At 44.6% G+C, this 24848-nt stretch overlaps 1 protein-coding gene across 3 annotated transcripts in view; it reads left to right on the top strand.

Annotated features, from left to right (window-relative positions):
• ADARB1 (adenosine deaminase RNA specific B1) overlaps positions 1 to 24848 on the top strand; it is a 127873-nt gene that overhangs the window by 18105 nt on the left and 84920 nt on the right. The window contains exon 2 of one of the 3 annotated variants that reach the window (XM_084754301.1): positions 2948 to 3101. The exons of the other annotated variants lie outside the window; for them this stretch is intronic. The gene's annotated coding sequence lies outside the window, so the exon portion shown is untranslated. The remainder of the gene's footprint in view (positions 1 to 2947; positions 3102 to 24848) is intronic. 3 annotated transcript variants of the gene reach the window in all.

Raw genomic sequence — 24848 nt, 5'->3', positions numbered from 1 at the left:
ATTCTCTGCTTTGATATTAGGTGACATTCAGCCTAACTACTGGTACAATTGCTTCTGCTCTTACTAAATTCCTACGATTAAAAGACAAATAAGTTGAATTGTGATTTTTACATCAGAAAAGGTTAATGCCTAAAGGGATGTAACTGGAAATTCGGTACTATTATGGCATGAGCTGTAACCGCTGAGTGAGCAGTGGTGGGCCTGGTCTGTGTCAGTCACTCCTAGCGAGGGCAGGAGGCAGTGTGAGCCTCTGGTTGGAATTCCCTCTGGTGACTGTGTCTTTGGGCAGCTTGGTGGCTTTGAGCATTGGGAGCCTGGTCATCTACACATTCACAGGATAGTTAGTTAGCATGCTGGGTACAGTGATGAGCTGTGGGTGACAAGGTGGATGCTCTGGGTGGTGAGCTTCCTGAGGAGGAGGCACTGGTGAACCCAGATGGTGCCTGGATGGTGTGGGGCTGGGCGTTCGGAAGCCATCCAGGGGACCCCGGAGGCCCATCTGCTCATCACTCTGCACACTGGGTTGGGTTTCTCCTGTTCTGATCCTTTGCAAATTATTTCGTCTTTAGTTTAAATCATACTTTTATTTTTACTAAGAAAATGGCTCTATTTGTTTATTTGGAACAATTCACTGCACTTTCTCCTCAGATTTCTTGAGGGAGGGTTCAGAGGAACAGAGAGTATGGTACAGGAGGCCTGGGAGGCAGCGGACCTGTGCTGAGATCCCACACAGCCTCATTCTCTTCCCTTGATCCTTACAGTGGCGTCTTCCCTGGTGCTCTGTTGGAGTGGACAGTTCTCTCATCCTTCCATTTGTGTGGTGACTTATCTTTCTCTTTCTTTCTATAATGTCATAACTGGTTGGTTTGATGGATTCAAAACATGAACATAAAAAGAAAATGTTTTGAGAGTATACATGGTTTCTATTTTTAGTACAGTTATAACTTGGAATTTAGTTGTTAAAGGTAACAATTAGGAGAGCGAGTCTTAGTCTGGAAGTTGATGACTGTTATTTCATGTAGTCTCTTCTCCTCTCCCCTCCCTTCTCTTTTTCCCTCTCCTCTCCCCTCCCTTTCCTCTTCTGTCTTTTCTCCCCCTTTCCTCTGCCTAGTTACTCTTCCTCTTCTCTTCTTTCTCTTGAGATAGTGCCTTGCTTTGTAGCCCAGGCTGGTCTTGAACTCCTGATCTTTCTGCTTTAGTCTTGTAAATGCTGGCATTACCTGCATACTCCACTACGCCTGCACTGAATGTTAACTTAAAACATTAGAATTGAAGAGGCCTTGTCTAAAGTAAAATTTCCTCCATTGTTGTGTTCTGTTAGATTACTGTAGAGGGACATGTTGTAATTGCCCCTGTAAGTCACCTGGTCATGATTGGTATCAATAGCACATGACACAGGAAAAACACGGCTTCCTTTAAATATTAAAGCAGTGCCTAAAATTAGGGACTGTTCCAAAGCCCAGCTGACATGAGGGACATGGTCACTGCAGCTGTTTATAGCACCGTGTGTCACCTGAGTAATTTCTAAGAATTTGAAGTTATTTGAATAAAGAAGCCTTCATTACTGTAAAACAAGATTGTACATCCTATACTTTTTTAAATTATTTTTTTGTGTGGTCTGTATGTATGTGTGCGCATATGTGAACGTGTGAAGATCAGTGGTTATTGTTGGGTCTCTACTATCACTTTCCATCTATGTTAAAATTTTTATGTATTACTATTTCTGTCACTGTCTCTGTCTCTCTGTCTCTGTCTCTCTGTGTCTCTGTCTCAGTCTCTCTCTCTCTCTCTCTCTCTCTCTCTCTCTCTCTCTGTGTGTGTGTGTGTGTGTGTCTCTGTGTGTGTGTGTCTGTGTTTGTACATGGGCACCTCTACCATGGCAGGCATGAGGAGGTGAGAACAACTTTTTAGAGTTCTAGGCTTAGACTTAGATTTTCTGCAGGGCCAGTACTCCCACCTGCTGAGCCATCTCACTGCCTTCTGTCTTGTTTTCTGAACAGGGTATCTCAGTGGACTTGGAGCTTGCTGGTTCTGCTAGGCTTGCTGGAGATAGGTTTCCACACCCACCCTGCACTGGGATTACAGATAACCCTAACCCCTCTATGGTCGACAGGGATTGAATTCAGGCTCTCCTGCATGCATGGCAAGCAGTTTACTGAAAGAGCCATCTCCCCAGGCCCTCTTAACTTATTTTCTTGAACATAGAGCCTAGATCCTAAAGATGTCCAAATTGCCATTGCTCCTTGTGTTCTGAAGTCAAAGAAAGGTTAATCTCACTTCTGCAGCTCATAGGGTCCTCTTTTAGCTGCCAATGGATCAGAATAGTTTTGGTGTCTCAGATCACACCCTACAGCTGACACAGTTGGAACAATGAAAACCAGGAAACCAAAGGCTCTAAAATCAGCTCCCAGGCAGGCAGTCTCTGAGGAAGGAAGCAGCCCCACCACTGCCCATGCTGCCTAGGGCTTCTCTTAGTCACTTGTCCTCGGCTGGGAGCCAGATCCTGACTGGCGTGTACCAAGGTGTTGTGCAGTTTGCCTGTTGTTCTGGGATTTCCGCTGTATTTCCAGGCAACTCTCAAGGCTAGGAGAGCCCTTGAAGACCCAGGTGAGGCCTCCTCTACTGGTACCAGGTGTGGCCACCTAAGTCTGCTTATGGCTCCCCCTGCAGGCTTCCTGAAACATCGCATCCGGGAGGCAGCACAAGATCCAGGCATTGGTGGGTGTCCTCTCTTCGACCATGTCACTGCTCCTTGCTGATACGAAGGTTTTGCAGTTCTGCCTCCATGTTTCTGGAAGAAGGCTTGTCCTCTTTTGGTTATGGTTCAGGTGTTAGGACTTTGTGGAACTTTTGAAATCTGTTGTTGTACATGCATAGGCATTCTTGACGCCTGTCATCTGCCTTTTGGTCAGGCCTCACGTCTTCCCTTCTGTGTGCCTCTCTGCAGAAGAGGCCATTCCACTGCTGGCCTGGAGAAGCTGCAACATCTGATCTCAAGGCTTCTCATAGGAGGAGTTGGGGCTTGATGTGTCTCTAGCCTGGAACCCTGGAAGCCACTGCTGCCTAGGCTCCTTATACACACCAGATCCCTGGTCCCCAAGGTAGGCTTTGAGTGCACCTGGTTCTCCCGCTAGCCCTCTTTCACACCCATCTTCTCCTGCATGGCTCTGACGAATGGGGTAGTGAACAAGCGAAACGTGGTTCTTGCTGGTGTGGAGATATCTAGTGATGCAGATATATCCCACACGTAGTGAAAGGTAGCCACCGTAAAGCAAGGAGAGGTGAAGACCTTGGAACAGGCAAGGGTCATCCAAGAGGAGGAGGCTTCCTGTCCTGCGCCAAGGCAAGCTTCTATTCCCACATGCTGGTGGTAAGCAGCTCTCCTGACTTCTGTGTGATGTCCACCTCCTTGACTCAGGTTTCAGACTCCCCCTGACTCTGAAGTGGCTCTTCTAATCCTTAACAACCTGTCATTTGTCAAGGTTGCCAGCCGATGTTTGTGTCAGTCAGAGTTCTCATTAGCACTTAGGCTGGCCCTGCTTTGGGGCTGTGCCAGCCTAGTAGCCTCTTGACTTAGTCTTCTGTGTCTGTGTGCTCCTGCTCCCATCCTGAGCCCCTCCCAGCCTCCTAGTCTGCTCCCCCCCCCCCCCCGACTGCTGCTGTCAGCCTTCTTCCTCTTTCACCCTCCACAGATGCATTTTAGGTGTCTCCTAAACCTACACTCTTAGCCCCTGGGTCCCACTACTGGCAGGAAGAAACCCTAGGCTGGGACAGGAGGCCTTACTGCTTAGTGATTGGCAGGCTACCCACATCTCCCTCTTGCTTCCACAGAAGCCTCCTAACTGAGCTCCACAGCTCTTCCATGCTGTTGGCACCTTGCTCACAGTGGTTGGAGATCACTGTCCCAGTCCTGTGCCTATAGTCCTCAGAGACATCCTGGTACTTCTGGAATAAAAACTCATTAGCTCTAAGGTGTGTTGGACCTGGCTTCCTTCTGCCAGCAGCCTCTCAGACTACCCTCCGCATGTCCACTGCAGCCAGTGGCCTCATCGTACAGCTCTCCCTATCTGCTTGGATCCTGCTCTCAGCTGCAGGAAGTGGGTCCTCACCTGGGTCCTGGAGCCTGACTATTTGGTAGAATCCTCACTTTACTGTGACTGTTAACTTGCTGGGCCTCAGGTTCTCAAAGTAGAAAGCAAGACACTAATCCCTCATTTCTGTGGTGATAAAATTACTGGGCAGCATGTTTGTGGCAGGGTGTGGTGAAAAGGATGTGCTAAGGAATCAGAAGCAGCTGCTAAGGTGGTATTTGTTGCGTGTCCCATCTGTCAGCTTCTTTGAGCGCCTACTCAATCTATTGTCCCAAACTCAGTTAAAGTTTTCCCCAAGGGTAGAGGCTTTACCAGTGTAGGCTGGGTCAGCAGAGCGGACCTAGCCTCTCTCTGACCCTCACTGCCTCTGTCTTAGAATTAGCACCTGAGGTTTTTAGGCCAATTATATGTTCCTTGTAGAGCAGAAATATCCCTGACCAAGGTGAATATTCCTCCTAAGAAGATAATATCTCATTAGCTGTTTACCAGCCTATGGTGGGGTGGGGTGGGGTGGGGTGGGGTGGAGCACTAACTGATAGGTGATGGATCCTTGGGGTTGTGGGTGGTGACCTGACAGACATGTTCACTCCTGCCTTCCCACTGAAGAACAATTGTAGGTTCAGCATAGCTCCTTCCAGAAGTGCAGGGTTGGCAACTGAAAAATGTGACTTACAGTGGGACAGCAGTGTCTTATTTTATTGTAGAGTAAGTTACAATTAATTGTAGTTTTAGGCTTAGTGTGAACCTATTGAAATCACTTTAAAACATTTTTTATTTGTATTTTTGGGTGTTGGGTAGTGGAAGTGGGGGGACATAGGCATGCTTGTTCACAAATCAGAGGACAACTTGAGGAAGTCACTTCTCTCTTTCCACCATGTGGGTCCTGGGAATTGAACGCATGTGTCAGGCTTGGTGACAAGCAACATAACCTGCTGAGCTGTTTCCCTGGCCTCAAGTGTTTTGTTTTTGTTTTATTTTTTAAAGTTTAGACACATTGGTTTCTTTCTTTCTTTCTTTCTTTCTTTTTTGTTTTGTTTTTCGAGACAGGGTTTCTCTGTGTAGCCTTGGCTGTCCTGTACTCACTTTGTAGACTAGGCTGCCCTCGAACTCACAGCGATCTGCCTGCCTCTGCCTCTTAAGTGATGGGATTAAAGACGTGCGCCACTGAGTTTGATTCTTGAAGCCTACAGAAGAAGGAGAGCTGACTCTTAAAAATTTTCCTCTGGCCTCCACATGTGCACTGTAGCCTAGGTGTACTCACATTCACACGTGTTTGTGCATATATGATAATAAATAAACTTAATTTTTTTCATTTTCCTTTGAGACAGAATCTCAGCTGTGCAGTCCTGGCGTCTTGGCTAGCCTGGAGTTTGCTATGTAGGTCAGGCTAGCCTCAAATTACAGAGATCCACTTGCCTCTGCCTCCTAAGTGCTAGGATTAAAAGAGTGCACAACTGTGCCTGGCAAATTTTTAAAAAGAAAAACTTGATTTTTGAAGAAATAGAAGTAAGCACTCATGCTTGGCTTGCTTTCTCGTTTTTATGCAGCCCAGGACCAAAGCCCAGGGAATGGTGCCACCCACACTTAGTGTGGGCCTAATCAACCCCAGGCACGCGTGCACACACATACACACACACATACACACACACACACACACAGGCTTGTCTCCCAACGGATTCTAGATCTTGTCAAGTTGATAAGCCATATTAACCTTCATAGCTGGTGTTTCTGAGGATGCCTCTTGACATGCCCACCTGGCTCTGATGGTCACAGTGCACAGGTCCTCAGGCATCTCTGTAGGGTGTGCATCTGATGCTATGAGAAGGCTGTTGCATCAGGCTTACTTTCCATAATCCTCTTGAAGCTTAGTCCCTTGCCCTGGCTAGCAATAGTGACTTATAAGAGAAATAGTCTACATGTGCATTTGCAAAGATAAAAGCATGCATAAAACAATATAACATTGTTGTGAACACAGTGCAAGCAAGCTTCTAGTATATTATTTGAAGAATAAAAAAGTGTGTGTGTGTGTGTGTGTGTGTGTGTGTGTGTGTGTACACATGAGAGTGCAGGTGTCCATAGAGTCCAAAAGAGGGCCCTGCATCCCTTGAAGCTGAAGTTACAGGCTATTGTGAGCTGTCTGACATGGATGCTGGGACCTTAGGTCTTAGGAACTTAGTGCTTTTACCCACTGAGCTGTTTCTCTAGCCTGTTGCAACACTGGGGTTCCAATAACAACTCATCGTTTTGTGACTTTGTAAGTTTAAAGGGTGAAAGGTAAAAGGAGAGGGCACATCTTGAGTCCCAGGTAGAGGTGCAGTCACCTAAGGCTAGAGATTTTCTTTCTAAATACTTGGTTTGCCTTTTTTTCTTTCCTGTTAAAGATTTTAAAAGTTATATTTAAAAGTTTACCTTGTAGCAGCTATTTAGCCTACACAGAAGCCAAAGGTAGCGCCTGAAGGTCATGTGGAAACAGGTTGGAATGGAAGCTTCAGGCTCATGTCGAGTGCTGGAGCACACACGATAGACTTGCTCAGTGCCTGTAGTGTGGAGCTGATCCAGCTGTCCTTGAGCCAGTTAGTCGGTCAGTTTTTGTCCTCAAGTCATGTCCCAAAAGTCTTGGGTTCTTGAGAGAACTCTACAGCAGGGCTACAAGGGTGACCTAGGAAGATGCCAGACTGCCCATACTTCTCTGCTAAGACACTGAGGTTCCTATAGCAACTCATTGTTTTGTGATTTTGTAAGTTAAAAGGGTGAAAGGTAAAAGGAAAGGGCAAATCTTGAGTCCCAGGGCAAGTTGCAGTCACCTAAGTTCCTAAACAGTGCTCTAGCTCAGCAGGAAGCTGCCTGCCTTTGGTCTGGAGGCTCCAAGCCCTAAAGTGAGATCCTCTTTTCTGGTCCTTTCTATAGGTTTTAGATTGTCAGCTGCTTGCATGCCATCCCTAAGCTGGGCATGTCCAGGCTGCAAGCCCTCGTTTAAGCATAAGCCTCAGAGTCAGCACAGCAAACAGTGTGAGAAAGCTAGTAGTGCAGGGAGGAAACTGCGGGAGGTATGGAGACCAATGCTGGCTGCGAGTTCTCAGCTAATCAGGGGCTGCTAGGGGTCAGGATGGGGTAGGCATGGCGGCCTCAGGCTCACAGCAGGCCTGTCCAAGCAGCATTGGTAGGCCCAGCAGCAGTAATGCCAAGTCAGGCTAGGCCACCATGGACACATACTCCACACTGTTCTGCTGGAGCGTGCAGGCGTGGCCTGGAGATTCTAGTCAGGGAATCTTCTCTGGGTCCTGTCCAATGAGGACTTGCAACTGTGCAGTTTATGGTCAGCCCCAGATAAGACACGTGGGGCCTATCTGTCTATGCAAAGAGGAGAGCCTGGCCTTACCTCTCCCTGCATCCACAGGACCTCCTAAGCTGTCTTGCCCTTTCCACATCCTGGCTCCATTGCTACTCCATGGCCTTGTAATTGCCTAGTTGTGGTCCTTGTCTAGTGCTCCCTTTCGTAGCCCCATGAGCTTCAGAGGATGCTAGACTTCACAGAACAGGGTGCACTGCTGAAATCTTTCCCTGGGAGCATATGAAGGACTTTTGTATTAAAGGCTTTAACATGGTGCTGACTTCTGTAGTATCCTATGACACAACTAAAACGGTTTCCTAATGCTTTTAGACCAGTACAATACTTACTTCCTGCGTTAGAGTTCAGAGAATACCTGTTTCCTGCCATCAGCCATCATTTTGCTTTTGGAAACTGGTTCATATTTCCATTTTCTCTTCAAGCAGACTGCTCACTGGGAATAGATGCAAAATACAGTGATAAGCATGTTTTTTGTTTTTGTTTTTTTGCCAGATATGGGCTTAAGCTACAGTGATCTATTTTATTAAATTGCCAATCAGAATTTTAAGTATTACCTTCTTTACTTTGATTAGTATCTAATTGTTTCTGATACAGAATTTAAGTGTTTTTTGTTTGTTTGTTTGTTTAGTACTGGGAATACTTACACATGGTTTAAACATCCTCTTCCCACTCTGTGCAGCCAGCTCTTATGGCTGTATATAGTCATATCCAATGGAAAAGCCATTTTCTAAGCATATTTGAGGGCTGTTATCAGAAGAGGTAATGTACTTAAAGTAGAGGAACCAGCTATCTACCACAAGTCTGTATCTTCATTTGTGTAACTGTCTGTGCCATAAAAAGGCAAATAAGAAACAAGGAACAAGAGCTTTTTGGAGAAATTGCAGGTACCAGGTCTAGACAGGAGATGCTCAAGGTGAGCGAAGCTTTGGCACCTGCTGGTGGCAGGAAGTGAAGCAGCACTCAGGTGCAGCAATCTCACATCGGTGGCAAGACTAGAGCAACCTGGGAGCAACTGGAGGATTTGCCAGTGACCACTGCTGGAACAGTTCCAGCAACAGAAGTCATATTAGGTGAAAGCCCAAAGTACAGAAGAGATGGCTATGAGTCCACATGAACATAAATCAGTGGTGGGTAAATAAGAGAAGAGACAAATCTCCCTTTCCAGCAGAACCCACAGACTCTGCTGTGACTGTGTCCTGAAAAGGGAAGAGGAACACAGAAGAGCGTGTCTCTTCACCCTGGGTATGGTGGAGCAGGGCTGCTTCCTTCCTACGGGCTCTGGGCTGAAGGGGACAGTAAAGTTCTGCACAGGGAGAACACTGGGAACTGTATATCCACCTGGTGGTCCAGGACAGTGCCTGCCACAGTGATGGCTTGGCCTGACAGTTTATGTAGCTGGATGGTGTCATGAAGATGGCCTGCGTGGGCCTCCTCCTGATAACCCAAGCCCCTTCTACTCCTGAGAAAACATAGGGCACACTACAGCTAAGAGTACATAAGAGGACAAATGTCAGGTCTTTGGATGGGAGGAGACCTGAGGGAATGTCTGAGGAAATCTGGCTAAAGTATGGATTTCAGCTAATATTAACTAATATTGGTTTATTAGTTGTAAGAAGTATACTAATAGTAGATAATGATAAAAGAACCTGGGGGTGAGCTGTGTGGATACTTCATGTTTTGTTCAATTTAAAATGCTTCTAAATATGAAATATTTCAGACATAAAACATTTAAGAAAACACTAAAAATGAAAAAAATACTAATAATCCCATAGATATTCTTCTTGTGCTTATAGTTTCTGCTTCAGATGAAGATCATCTCATTTTGAATTCTGTCTTGTTGAATTTTCCTTGAGGTTTGTTGCTATAAGCCCTGTGACTTTAGATTCTGACTACTGAGTGGTAGTAGTAAGCACATTCTCAGTGGCACGAGAATACACAGAATGAACTAAAAAATACAATTTACCACACAGAGTCCCAGAGGCTTCATTCACTTAAGGGTTCTCCTGAGAGTGCAATTTCATAACATTTCCCAAAAGTGAGACCAGTTCCACTAGGTAGGACCGTTGTCATCCACGTGAGTGTCCCTTATCTTTTTTGTTTGTTTATTCCTGCTGGCTTTGGGTGGCTCTGGAGAACCCTCAATAATCTTGGGTGGCATTGAGTGGCCTTGGTGCTTTCATTGGCTTTGGACACACATGGATTGTGTGTGTGTGGATTTTGATGTCTAAGGTGTCAAGAGTAGCTTTGGAAAGTCTTGTCTCTACATATGGTCTTGAGCATTCTTGGCTATCCTTGGATGGCCTTGGGTAGCCTTAGAAAGCTATGACAATCTATGGATGTCTTTGAGAAGTTGTTGTAGTCTGAATATGAAATGCCCCCTGCAGACTTGTGTTTTGAACCCTTAGTCCACTGCTAGTGGCTTTATTTTGGGAAATTTTGGAGGCTTTGAGAAGTGGGGCCTAAATGATAGAAGTTGGTCACTGATGGTGGGCCTGTGAAGGTTACAGTCAGCCCCTGTCTTGGTTTGCTGTGGCATGAACAGCCTTCACCTATTGTTTTCACCACAAAGAACTGAGCAGCTTTGCCACGGTCTTCTGACATCTGAAACTGTGAACCAAATCAGATTGTTCCTACCTTGTTTATTTTTTTTTTATTTTTATTTATTTATTTATTTATTTATTTATTTTTCTTTTTTCTTTTTTTTTTTTAATTAATTTATTTATATTACATCTTGATTGTTAGCCCTTCCCCTGTTTCCTCCCATTCCTCCCTCCCTCCCACTTCCCCCCTTCTCCCCTCCCCTATGTCTGTGATTGAGGGAGACTTCTTCCCCCTATGTATGCTCTAAGATTATTGAGTCTCTTCTTGGTAACTTGCTATCCTTCTTCTGAGTGCCACCAGGCCTCCCCATCCAGGGGACATGGTCAGAAAAGGGGCACCAGAGTTCACGTGAGAATCAGATCTCACTCTCCACTCAACAGTGGAGAATATCGTGTTCGTTGGCTAGGTCTTGGTAGGGGTTCGAAGTTTACTGCCTATTTCTCCTTGGCTGGTGCCTTAGTTTGAGGAGGACCCCAGGACCCAGATCTGCCTGTCATAAAGTTCTTCTTGTAGGTTTCCAGGACCCTGTGGGTCCTGTTATTTCCCCATTCTTCCATGCTACTCTCGCCTAAAGTCTCAATAGGATGTCCTCTCCTCTGACCCACTTTCTTGGTAAGTAAGGTTTTTCATGGGACGTATCCCTTGGACTAGTGTTTTGATATAAGTGAGTATATACTGTTTGTCTCTTTTTGCTTCTGGGTGAACTCACTCATTATGATAATTTCTAGGTCAATCCATTTGTCCACAAATTTCGGGAATTCCTCGTTTTTAATAGCTGAGTAATACTCCATAGGGCTTCCTCAAGACCCAGCTATCCCACTCCTTGGAATATACCCAGAAAATGCTCGAACACACAACAGGGACATATGCTCAACCATGTTCATAGCTGCTTTATACACAATAGCCAGAACATGGAAACAGCCTAAGTGTCCCTCAGTAGAAGAATGGACTAAGAAACTATGGTACACCTACCTTGTTTATATCCAGTGCTTTGGTCAATATAGAAAATTAGTACCAGAGAAGGAATATCTTTTCTGTGACTAGATCTGACCATGTGGGCCCTAGGTCTTTGGAACTGGTGTATAGGATTCCTGTACAGGAGTAGGAACAGTGGAGGAGATGGGTGCCCAAGTACGGTTAACTGACTTCCCACCCTAGCACAGACTCCTATTCCAGGAAAGACGCGGGAAACCAGATTAGTGGAGGTCTCATGAATCAGAGTAGGGATTGGCCCTTTGTAGCTCGGAGCTCAATGGTGAAGAATGGGCCTAGGAGAACCGAGAAAACCCACAGGGAGAGGATTCTCAGAGATTTTAGAGCTGTTGCCATTGCTATTGGTAGTGACCTCTAGCAAGGTTGATGGGTCTGTTGTGGCAGGATGAAGCAAAGTGTCCTAGTTTCATTTTCTGTTACTGTGATAAAATGGAGATAAAAGTAATAAAAGAGAGCTGAGGGTTCTATGTCACAGTCCATCATGACGGGGAGTCAGGATGGCAGGAACCTGAAGCAGATGGCCACATCAGAGTCAAGAGCACAAAGCGCATGGCTGCTTGTATGCCTGTGTGCCTACTACCCATCTCCTCTCTCATACGGACCAGAACCCAAGCCCAGGGCATAGTGTTGCCCATTCTTAGGCTGTGCCTTCTTTCATCAGTTAACACAACCCAAAATAATGAAGACAGCTCCCTACAGACATGCCCTGGGCCAGCATGATCTAACTCTCATTGAGACTTTCCTCCAGGCGACCCTAGACTGTGTTGACACTTAAACTAGCCCTCATACAAGTACTGCAGGGCCACTGGAAGGGACTCTCTGCAGGACATTATTCCCAAATGAAGTTCTCACATTCCTAGCACAGCACTGGAGATGGAATTGAGGAAGCTTCTTGTGTGGAGGCGACTCAAGCTTGCAGCCTCTTTGACTTGCCTTCCTAAGTGGCCTTCCTCTTGGTCTTCGATGCATCATCGATCCTTTGCATTTTAATGCTTAGCTGCTGGACTTTTACATCTTAGAGGAACTTGGGTTTCATTTTGGGGTTTTGAGAGTAAGAGAGATGAAAGACCTGGTTTCTCTGTTTTCCTCAACTGCTCCTGATTGGCTCTGTCTCTTCTGCTTATCATAGAGGTTCTCAGATCACAATTAATTAATTGCATTTAAATGAGGCAACCCATAAGAGCCAGTCCCAAGGAAATACTGAGTTATTTTGATCACTGCAAAGATAAAAGCATTCTAAAATTATATCTTTATTCTCTCTATTAAATTTATTTCATATAAGTATAGACTGTGTCCCCCTCACTCATTGAGGCTGTGTTCTGAGATCCCATGGGTGCCTGAAACTGTGAATACTACAAAACCTTATGGGTACTATGTTTCTCCTAACCATATGTACCTGTGATAAAGTTTAATTAGCAAATCAGGCCCAGCACAAAGATAACAACAGTAAATTAAACAACTACATTTAATCAAAGCTACCATGCTGTCTCTAGGAACATCTTACTGTATAGCACCTTCTTTTGTAGTGGCAGAGTGAGATGACCCAGAGCCTACTTGGTGAGATAAAGTGAGGTGAGTGATACATCGTTGGACCATGGTACTGGGACAGTCTGTCTAATAACCAAGATGGCTACTGAGTGAGTAACAGGCAGTTGGTGTCTACAGTGCATATGTATTAGATGTGGGGATGATTCATCTCCTAGGTGGGGTAAAGCCAGACAACGAGCGATTTCTGTGTTACTCAGAAATGCTCAAAGTTAACTGCTCAAAGTTTTAAAATATGGTGGCACTGTAGTTGACCCCAGGTAACTGTTACCATGTAAAATCAAACTGCAGATAAGGAAGGAGTGAGGTATTAAGTGAGTATATTTCTCTGTATGTAGCTCTTGTCAAGACCTGGCTTCCTTTATGAAAATGGATTGGGGGTTGTGGGCAGACAGTGGACTGGAAATGTGATTCACCTACCTGCAGAAGTGCCAGGAAACCTTTTTGAGTCTGAGCTGTGTGAGTTTCTTTCTACAGTATGCCCATGCCTAGGAATTTTGGCTGAAATCAGCTCTTTGCTCTTTCTGTCTGTTTTGCTAGTGATACTGTCGTCTTGTTCTATGATGTGATTGTAGAGGCCAGTCAGCAATCTGGTGGAGAAATTCTTCTGTGAAGTGTCATTTCATGGGTCAGGACTGTTTGTTTCTCTCTTGGTGATGTTATCGATAGAATTTAAACCTTTCAAAGCTGTTTTTCCCCCATAGCAGTATTAATTCCTTTCTTTCTCTTTATTGCAATTGTATCCTGGAACAGGCTTATTAAATTCCAGGGGGGTGTTATAGGTTCCTTTCTCTGCTTGCCTGTGTTGCCTGCTGAGTTTAAAGCCTTTTTATGATCCCTAACAAAGCTCTCTGTGTTCTATGTGAGCTCAGGCTGGATTCAATACTGCAACCTAGACTAGTCTGTGAGTGTGAGTGCAGCCTGCCACTGACTCCAGGCCTAAGTGTGTCTGTCATGGTTTCTCCATGTCCAACAAGGATTATTGACCTCTAGGCAGGTGGGAGGAAGAACACACACTCAATGCTGCCATACTTGAACAGATGGCTTGTAACTAACTCACAGACTAAAACAGCACTGGGAGTTATAGGACCATGTGTGCTTGCTGCCCGCTCTAACTGTCCTGGTGATGAATGACTTAGACATAATCAAAACATTATTAAAAGCAGTTTCCCAGCCACTCCGAACAAGTTTGGCTTACCACACATTCACAGAGCTGTGTGTCATTGTGACAGACATCAGTCCTTCTTGGGGCATACACAGCTGAAAGGAATTGTATGTCAATGAAGATGATAGATATAGCTAATGGTAAGATAGACTTGTGAGCCTCAGAATGCTGAAGTAATGATGAAAAATGTGTCATCTTTCTTTTAAATTATAATAGAGATATCTAGAAGCTTAAATATCTGTCTTTTTCAGCTCACAAACACCAGTAACTTAACATCTATCAAATAGAAATGGGTTTGTTGTTGTTTTGTTTTTGCGACAGAGTTTTTTGTGGATGTAGCTCTGGCTGTCCTGTAGACCAGGCTAGCCTCGAACTCAGAGATCCACCTATCTCTACCTCCCTAGTGCTGGGATTAAAGGTATGTGCACCACTGCCCAGCCCAGATGGAAGTTTTGTTTTTCTTGAGATGCACTTGAGATGCTTGGATATACTTGAGAAGCAGAAAGGTAAAGAGGGATTATGAGATGGAAGGAAAGATAAATCGTGAGCTGGTAATTTGCTGCTTTGCTTCTTTTATTTTTTCCCCAATCCCCAGGCCCCCAAAAGTAGAGAAGTGGGCAGCACCAAAGAACCTGAGCCAGGAAGAAGCAGCAAAAGCACACGGTAGAGATTCATTAGTGATGACACAGAGATTCTGATGAACCTGCTGGCCAGGCAGGATGAGCCAAGGTCAAGAGAAAACAAAGATGTAAATGATGAAGAGAGGAAGGCAGTGTCTTTGCTAGTCGACTACCCAAAAACCCTACAGCAGGCCTGTTCCCTGGAGCCCTGCCCTTCCCCCGCCCAAGCCTGGCTAGTGGCTGTGCATCAGAAGGCTCTAGGGAACCACGATAAAAATAACTCAGATAATAAAAGGATTTCCCAAGGCAAGAATATAAAATTAATATTCAAACACCAATAATGTTTTCATACATGCCAAAAAGAGCCAGCTGTTAGATGTTGTGTAAGAGATAACTGCGTCAACAAAGCCAGTAATAAAAGCAAACCTCTTAGAACAAAAATTGTTCAAAACCTAAGGTGCAAGGGATGATATAGAGGCTGCTCTTTTCCTGGTAAGAGTGTTTCAGCATCATCACAATGTCAGTTCTAAGTCAATATTACCTAGTTAATTTGATGTTTTAAAAATAATTGCTTTTGCCAGGCAGTGGTGGCACACACCTATAATCCTAGCACTCAGGTGGCAGAAGCAGGTGCATCTCTGAGCTCAAGGGCAACCAGGTTTACAGAGTGAGTCCCAGGATTGCCAGGGCTACACAGAGAAAATCTGTCTCAACACCTTCCCCCAAATACTTTTTTTATATTAAGAACTTGCAAGTAAAAAAATCACATAGTGAAATTAACCAGACCTAAAGTATGTCCATCTCAATGAAGGTGCTTGGTTTGTTTTGTTTGTTTGTTTACTTGCTTGGTTGTTTGTTTTAATATGTATGTATGTATGTATGTATGTATGTATGTATGTATGTATGTATGTACGTACATACGTACGTATATATTATATATACAGTGTTCTGTCTACATGTATGCCTGCAGGCCAGCAGAGGGCACCAGACCTCATTATAGATGGTTGTGAGCCACCATGTGGTTTCTGGGAGTTGAACTCAGGACCTTTGGAAGAATAACCTCTGAGCCATCTCTCCATCCCCAGTTGGTTGGGGTTTTTTGTTTTGTTTTGATTATTTCTTTGTTTGTTTGGTGGGGTTGGGCAGGGAGAGTGAGGAGATCTCACACTGTGTAGTCAGTACTGGGGCCTCAGTCATGCTAGGTAAGCACTTTGCCAACTGAGTCACCTCCCTAGGCTCTAAGTCAATTTTTAAACTTAATGTAGTGCCAATACAAATATGAAAAGAACAAGGGAAAGGGAGAGGTAGTGTATGCAGTTGATTCTAAAATTGAATGAAAGCTAAACAGACATGAGTACCTAAAAAAGGACTCAGAATAGATGAGGACCTTCCAGTATCACATACACCACTAGCTTCTGTAGAGCAGATACCCACACACTACATGCCAAAATCAGCTCAACATCAGCTTGAGCGTATCCAACAGTGGCTCTCTAGAATAAACGGCCTAGTGATACCATGGCCATCGTATATAGTGTTAGTAAACCCTTGATGAATCTACCATGGTAAAACTTCATAATGACACACTTATCAAGCTGTATCTCTGTTAAGAGAAGTCTGCCTGAAGGTGGTGATGGCATTCATGGGCACGTGAATTAAACAAGTTCATTGTAAGCCCAATTGCAGGTGGAAATCTAGTGGACAGTAAAGGAATACCTCAACTTTTTGGGCCAAGGATGGACTTTTTAATTAGTGCTCTTGACACAACCACTCACCATAGATTTATTTCATATACTGCATACCAGAAGATGCTCAGAATAGTTCAGAGAGTGAAGTAGGCAGTGTTAAATGAGAACATGGGCAAACGGGAAAGAAAGCCTTTCCAAAAGTACAACTCAGTTCAGGTTCAACAAAATGAAAGATGGAGGAATTTGAGCACATTAAAGATGTTACTTCAAGCAGGCTACCAAGAAGAGACTTGATACCTTATGAGCATATACAAGGGGAAGAGATCCCCCTCAGTCACAGTCATAGGGGAGGGGAGTAAGGGGAAAATGGGAGGGAGGGACGAATGGGAGGATACAAGGGATGGGATAACAATTGAGATGTAATATGAATAAATTAATAAAATATATTTTTTTAAAAAAGATGTTGCTTCAGAAACCTTTGTCTTTTTTTAATTGAATGTGAGAAGATCAAAATCCTATAAGAATAGACAGATGACACACATGCGCAAGCACGCTGTTATGCTCAGTCTTCATTGCCAACTTGGCTGGATTTGAATCAACCTACGAGTTACACATTAGGGAGTGTCTGAGAGCATGTTTCCAGAGTTTAGCTGAGGAAGGGAGACCCACACCAAATGAGATCCCCTGAGCTTGGATCTCATATTAAGATGGGAAAGAGAAAGCGAGCTGAGAACCAGCATTGCTCTCTGTGCACTTCTGACTGCAGATAGTGTGGCCAGCCACCTCACATCCCTGCCACCACAGTTAGGGTTCTTCTTTCCACTGGCTTTCTTTGCCTCCACAAATTTAGAGGCCATATCAATGCTTCCTTCCTTAAGTTGTTTTTATCAGAGCAAAGAGAAAAATAATTAATACACACTAGGATCTGCTCCTCACACATCTGGTTGACAAGTGTTCTGAGACATGCACTTTGCTAATTTGCCAATAAGGGCATCATCAAATGATGTAGATACTTTATGAAGTGATCAGTGAATAAAGAGGAAGGGGCAGGTACTTTTCAGGTTGGAAAAAGTGTGGATGTTCATGAAGTGTACATTTGAGTTTCCTCTAAGTATGCTTTGAAATGGACTCTGTAACCAGAGCAACGACAACTATGTCCCTGAGTGACTTAGCATGTGGGTACCGATTGTGTGAAGAGTGGGCATTTGAAAACCAAATTCTCACCTAGCAGCAACACACCCAAGCTGGCAGATGTTCCTTAACCTTCCTTGCTTCCTGTTCACTCTGCCTTGGGTGACTCTGGGTCGTTTCTTCTCTGCTTCGACTCCTATGCCTCATTCCTGAACTTGGAGTCAACATTCAAAGTTTCTAATGTAATACTTCTTCCTGAAGGTGGCGATGTCATTATAGTCTTTGTAATGCTCATAGCTTAGGTGTAGAATCAGTTTGAAGGATACTGTTGTATCTGGGAAGGCTGGGTGGCCTGTGCATGTCCTGTAAACATGCCAGGGAAGTGGGCATTGCTCGGGTTCTGCTCTTATGTGAACAAGGAGCAAGAAGGCCAGGTCACTTGCCAAAGACTGCGCAGCTCCTGCTATAGAGAACTGAGAGTAGACAATGTGCCTGAGTGCTGGGGGTACATGCGTGAATCACATGTCTGCACTGTTGTGTCTTAACATAACTATGTACATGTATACGCATATCTTCTGATCATTGCTAGTTTGACATTCATCTGCCAATTTATCTATTTCCTGCTTTGCAGAATACTTTCTTTTTCTCTCTTCCATCCCTCTGTTATTTCCTGTTTTAGTTTTCCACCTCTACTAGTCCCCTTTTTCCTTTTATGGCATGTGTATTCTGTTCCCCTTGTCCCACTTACTTAAAACCTTTTACTGTTTCATAGTCCCCTTTCTAGTGTTATGACCTGTACCCACAGCCACACTTTCATATATGTGTGTGTGTTTGTGTGTATAAAAGCTAAGATGTACATATGAGAGAACACATGTGGTATTTTGTTGTGTATATGAGTGTTTTGCCTACATGTATGTCTGTACACCACATGTGTGCCTGGTGACCATGGCAGTAGGAAGACTGTTGGATCCCCTGGAACTGGAGTTATGGATGGTCGTGAGCCACTATGTGGGTCCTGGGAATTAAACTTGGCTCCTCTGCAAGGACATTGAGTGCACTTAATCTCTGAGCCATTGCTCCATGTGTGGTGTTCGCTTTTCTAAGTTTGGGTTACTTCACATAATAAAACCAAGTCCATTCATTTTCCTGACATTTTATTTTACTTTACAGCTAAATTTCTATTGTGTATATACTTGATTAAAATTTTTTTCTCTCTTGATGGACATCTAAGTTATTTCATGATTTAGCTGTTGTGAATAGTGCCTCAGTAAACATTGAAATACAAGTATCTCTTAAAAATGTCAATTAGAGCCCTTTAGGTAAATACCCAGAAATCGTGTATCTGGGTCATATGACAATTCTATTTTTAGGTTTTTTTTTTCTTCTCTGAGAAATCTCCATACTGATTTCCATATTGGCTGTATTAGTTTATACTCCCATCAGCAGTAGATAATGATTTCTCTTTCCTCACACCCTCTGCGTTGGTTATCATTTGTGCAAACAGCATTTTTTTGTTCCTGGATTTAGGCAATATTGCAGTATTGTAACATTCACCTTTTTCCCTCCTTTGTTTGAGGCAGGCTCTCACTCTGTAGCACAGGATGACTTAGAACTCACTGTCACTCAGGCTTGCCTCAAACCTACAGTGGTCCTCCTCCTTTGTCTTCCAAGTGCATGTATCACCACACCTGTCTATCACTCATCGTTACGTGTCCCCCAGAAGCTGGTCTGTGGATTGCACGCCTATTACATTCTGCCTCACCCAGATAGAGACTGGCTCGGGTGTGACCCACTCTCCTGGCAGGAAGGCAAATACAGCTTTTGAGCTGTTGGTACATTTTGGTTTTCCCAGCTTTGGGATTAGGTTCAATGTTTCACATGGTTCTTACTTGATTAGGTTTATAGTCAGCAGAAAAGCCACCATGAACTGGGTTTAAGCAACAATTTGCTCCTGAAAATTTCCTGCATAATTCAACCATAGACAGTTCCATTGATGTGCTCAGGTCACTGTGAGGAGGTTGCCTCCCTCCTTCCCTGCCTCACAGACATTCCACAGGAAGCTCTATTTCACTCAGAAGTCACTGTGAGCATGTGTCCCCATCCCTGCCGTCTCCCAGAAAGCTTAGGTTTCCTTTATTAGCCTAACCTTCTGCTTTGTGAGCTGGTGTGGACAGAAAAACTCAAATTAGTTTGTTTTATGTGTATTTTTACTTCCAAACTTTGAAAAAAAAAACTGTAAAATTCCTTCCTGGGCACTGTTGGCTTTCTGGTTGTGCAGTCGGGACAGAGAAGCTGGCGTCAGCTAAACTGCATCCTTACTGGCTGGTGGCCCCAGGAAACAAGCCTGAAGACGTTACTGCTTATCCCGTGATGGAATTCTGGTTTCCTTGTTTCCAGCTAGTTTGGAAAGCTGCACACACCAAGGCAAAGGAACTTGGTGTTTTCCAGGCCTCGGGCAGGTTCCAGAGAGGGCTGGGTGCGGTGCCTGTAAGGACCTGCTGGTGGCAACCGTGGCAGGGTTTGCTCACTTTCTCTCTTGTTTACTCATTCCTCTTGGGAATTGAACCAAATAACTGCTCCTGACAGAAAATGTTAATTCCTGGGGATTACACTCTTCATGGTGGCAGTTTGAAGAAGAATCCTAACTTATTTAAGCACATGCCAATCCCTTTGGAGGCTCCAGTATTTAGGGAGCTGTTAGTATGTAATGCTTTTGGTCACTGGTGCTGTCACGATTAATTTTGTCTTGACTAGGTTGTTGTTGTTGTTGTTGTTCTCCTTATTTAAGAGAGTAATAGTAAATCAAATCTCATGGGCAGGGTTGGGAACAGAGAGACTCATGCTGCTTCCTCGAATCACTCAGTCTGCATCTCTCAGTCCCCATGCTTACAGGTCCATGAGTGTCTGCCTCCTCCCTCCTATATGCACCCCCCTCTGTGTGTGTCCCCTGAGTGTATGCTCTGTGAGTCTGTGTGGTTCATGAGTGTGTGCCGAGGTCATCAGGACGCTTGTCTCTGCCTCATATTCCTCCCAAGAGATAATGACCCTGTGTCTATGGTTCCTTCCTGTTCCTGACCCTGTGTCTGGGGCTCCTTCCTGTTCCTGCTTTCCTGTCTTTAAGTTTCCCATCAGCAGTGATCTGAAACAATTGCTTTCTTACTGTATTGCACATGCAGGAAAGTGTATGGGCCTTAGCTTGCAATTCAGTGAAGTTCTGGAGAGCAGGCTTGGGTATTTATTTCTATCCAGGCCAAGTCCTGACCTTGGCCTATAGCTTCGTCCGTCCTTCCGTCCGTCCATCCATCTGTGTCCATCTGTCTGTGTGCTCTGTCTGATGCAGATAGAGACATCAGCTATCCTCCTTAATCATTTCCACCCTCCTTGTTGAGCAGGGTCTCTCCATAGACCAGAAGCTGGCCTTTGTAGCTAGAGTGACCAAGGATCCTTCTGACTCCTCTTAGGCTGGGATTGCAGGAAGCATTGTGTCTGGCTCTGTATGTGTGATCTTAGGGATCAAACTCCAGACCTCACACTTGCACAACAAGCATTTTAGCATCCAAACCATCTTTATGGCCCTGTTCCTGCCTGTTTTTAACTTTTCTGTAAAGCTTATTTTTTTAAGAGTATTAGTTTCACAGAAAAAAATGATACAGAATGTACAGAGAATCCCTGTTTTAGTTTCCCCCCCCCCCCCTGTCATTGTGACTAAATACCTGACAAGAACCAACTTGAAGCGGGAGAAGTTTTCTTTTGGTTTATAGGTCAAAAGGATACAGTCCATCAGGACAGGTGGGGAGGTGACTGCTTACACTGCATCCCCAATAGGAAGCAGAGAAGTAACAGAGTGGGTCTGGACTATAAAACCTGCTCCCAGTGACTCACTTCCTCCACCTCCAAACAGTGCTCCCAGCTGTGGACCAAGTGTTCAAACACAGGAGGAGCCTATAGAAGACATTCCACATTCAAAATACAACAGTCTCTATGTACCTCTGTGTATCCGTGTACCCAACACATGGAGTCTCTTCCACTGCCTACACTCCACAAGAAGGTACATAGATGCCATGTTATGATATATTGTCATATATCATGTATAATACTCATATATATGATATTGTAGTCTATATATATCTATACACCTTTTTAAAAAATCATACTTCCAGATTCATTACTCCTTCCCTGTTGCAGGCCATAGAAACTAGTTTCTCTTCTTTAGAGTGGATCATCAGACTCGTCTTCCCTGGCTTTTAGAAGCCATAGATAAATTTTCTGATGTATTTTCATCCTCTGTAGGTCTTGAGGCAGGGGAATCCTAGCCTTTCTTGAAGTAAAGAAGGCTGAATCACTGGAGCAGAGGGCCTTGCTAGGTTCTTACTAGGCTACTAGAGGCCACGCCTATGTGAGGAAGGCTCCAGCAAACCTGAAGATAAAGCTGAGAGTATATGTGGGTTCCTGGAGGGTGGTTTCTGGAGACGGGGGAGCACTAGAGCATCTCTTATTACATGCATCTCTTCGTCTAGACCCTCATAAGCCAGTTGCATGATTATGTCATCCCTGTGTTCTGTAGGCCTCTCAAAACACAGTCCTACCTGAGAATGAAGTCTTGGGAAGTTGGTCAAGCCAACTTGGAACCTGAATCTGGCATCTAAGCAGCCATGTCTTGAACTGAACCAGTGATCGGGGGCATCTGGTGGTCTCCCCTGTAGACTATGTTAGAGTTGAACCAGCAGGCCTGACTGATGTAGTTGATTGCTTCCAGGTGGGAACCTCTGTATACTGTGGTGTCAGAAGCATGCTATGACAGCAATGGGGGAAACTGAATGAAAGCTTGTTTCCCACAGTTCATTGCAGTTGATGAACTGCACTAATACGTCATTAACCACCTGCATTTACAGCAGAGTCCTCTTTTGGTATTAGGCATTCTAATACCAGGGCATGATGACAGGTGTCCATCTTTAGTGTGTTGTGGGGAGTAGTTTCACTGTGTTTTTGTTTCTTCTACTCAGTACTGAGTGGTGAGGCACATCTGTGTTTCTGCTTTTGCAGAAGCTCATTCATACTGCTCTGTGAGTCTTTCTGTTTGACTATAGATAGCTTTTATTCCCTCATCCTATTGAGTATGGATACTTAGTTTCTGGTTTGGACAATTAGGCCTCTTAAAGTATGTAACCATGAGCTATGTTGTTTAAGTGTTTTTGATAGTGAAAGAGCCTACAATTAATAATTACCCCCAGTATGACATGAGTGGCCCAGGAGTTGACTTAGGGAGTCCTGGTCAAGTTAGGTCATGATCTCAAAAGTCCACAGTGTCCTCAGGGGCACAAAGAAGGCACTGTGAGTTGTGGGCTATGTGTATCTGGGTAATGCAATCAGGTACATGTGTAGCCCTGTGGCTGTGGGAGGAAGGCCACAGTTGGAGGAGGGTACCTATATGTTTCACTCTGCTTTGAAATCTACCTTCTTTGCTTGAATGCCTTCTCTAGGGTTATTTGAGGATGAGATATATTAGCAAATTTTAAAATACTCTACAAAATGATGACCTTTGTCTGTAACTTTGTTTTGAAAAGGTGCTGAAGAAGTATCTGGGAGCTTCTCTTTGGGAATGGCTAGTAAGTTGCCTGGCAGCTGAGCCTAAAAGAGGCTCTGTTCTTGAGTGGGCCGTGCTGCTACCCTGTGTCCCTGGGGTTCCTCAGTATGTGTCCCTGTTGGGGGAGCTCTCATGCTGAGTTAGCCTAGCTTTCACCTCCTGGTCTTTCCCCCAGCAAGTGGGAAGGCCACTTACAGCTTGGCTACTGCCTACATCTCTCAGATTTCAGCTTGGAAGTCCCAGTTGGCTTCTACTGTGTAAATAATCTCCTGTCACGAATGCCACCATAGAAAGCTAACACTCAATTAATTTAAGGCATTCTTAGGACTTGCTAAAGCCATTCCTTCCTAAACCAGGGAACACTGTGATGAAGCAAGTCTATGGCCTAAAGTCTGTGCATCACTACTGGAGCAGTAGGACAACAGTGTCGTCCAGTCAGGTTTCGTGTTTGCAGTGTGCACAGGAAGTGAGGCTTGAGCTCAGTGTGGTTTTTGTTTCATTTTATCTTATATGTATGGGTGTTCTGTCTGTATACAAATCTGTGCACCACTTGTTACCCAGAGAGCCCAGAAGAAAGCATCAGACCCCTTAGGACTGGAGTTATAGATGGTTATCAGCCATTGTATGAGTGCTGGGAACTAAACCTGGAGCACACATTGGGGTCCTCCGGAAGAACAGCTAGAGCTCTTAACCGCTGAGACAGCTCTCCAGCCCTAGTATGGTTCTTAAGGCTTGGCTGTGTCAAAGCAAATGTTAAGACTATTCAACTTCACTTAATTGGTTGTTCAGGAATATTTCTAGGATTTGTACTTGACAGTCTGTTGTTAGTAGTGTTAAAGTTGTCCTCTCCCCAGGGATAGCTGGCACTTACTGAGCATTTGTACAGAGCCCCACATGGGCCATCTACTGATACTGTGCCACGCTTGTGGTAGACACCACTGCTAATCTCTCCCACAGGATGAAGGCTCCAAAGGTGGGTTAAAATATATGGGCCCAAGGCCAGCAAGCTCAGGAGCTGAGTTCTCAAACAGGCCAGCTTCCAGTTCTGGGCATGAGGGTCATTCTATCCTGTGCTGAGGCCAGTGTGCTAGCTGTTGGGGAGAGCAAGTCAGTGTGCTTTAATTCAGATAATCAGAGACAAAAAACAGCGTACTCTTATGGGGCCACATTTCCCAAGCACACTTATCTTTTCACAAGCTAGCTTTGTGGGCCCCTTGCCTTGTAAGGGCCTGGGAAATCTTAGGATGACCAAATGTCTAATGGAAAACTGTGTTGTGTGACTTTTCCTGGGGAGACATGAATAAACGTCTACTGACTGCAGATAAGGCACTGATGACACACCAAAACACAATTTCAACCATGTCTAGCCTGGTGAACTAGTGTGTTTATTGAGGTTACTCACAGATCATGGGTGAGGGGTTACCTGCAGGAGTATAGGTGACTCAAAGGCAACTGTATCACCAAAAATCCCACCTGAGACCCAGTATTCCTAGAGCTCTGTGGGCAACTTGTAGACAACTCCAGCGGAAGCCTTCATTCCCCAGAAAGAGTTGGCTGTTTGCATGGCCTTGAGGGCAGGCCTTGCGGTCTTAGAACTCTCTGGCCACCTGAATTCCCTTAGGTTCCTGATCTAATAAACCCACCCTCCATCCAGGCAACATTTTGATTAGAAATAGCCATACACACAGTGTTTGAATTAGTCTTCTCCTTCATCTAAGAGGTGTACAAATATGGAGTGTGGGTATTTGATTTTATCTCTTGATGATTAAAGGGAGGTGACCCATTTCAGCCCTAGTGAAGATCTGAGGGTCTGGCCTATATTTAGGCCCCTCACTGCCTGGAACCAGAAGAGTCTTGAACTGTGGCACTGGTGGTCACAGTAATTGGCAGTATTCTGTTGCCTCTGGTTGTTTGGGTCCACCAAACTCATCCCCTCCAGATAAGGGATGTTTATTGAGCTTACTCACAGATTGTGGGTGATAAGAAGCCAAGTTAGAAATCACTATCTGGTTATAGAGAGGTTAGTGCCCTGCGTGGTCATCAAACCATCAGTCAGGCCCCTGACTTCCTTTGGTGTACATTTT

This window comes from Acomys minous (assembly GCF_964271855.1).
Source record: "Acomys minous genome assembly, chromosome: 13".
Lineage (NCBI taxonomy): Eukaryota > Metazoa > Chordata > Mammalia > Rodentia > Muridae > Acomys > Acomys minous.
This window is presented reverse-complemented; position numbering and strand designations above follow the sequence as displayed.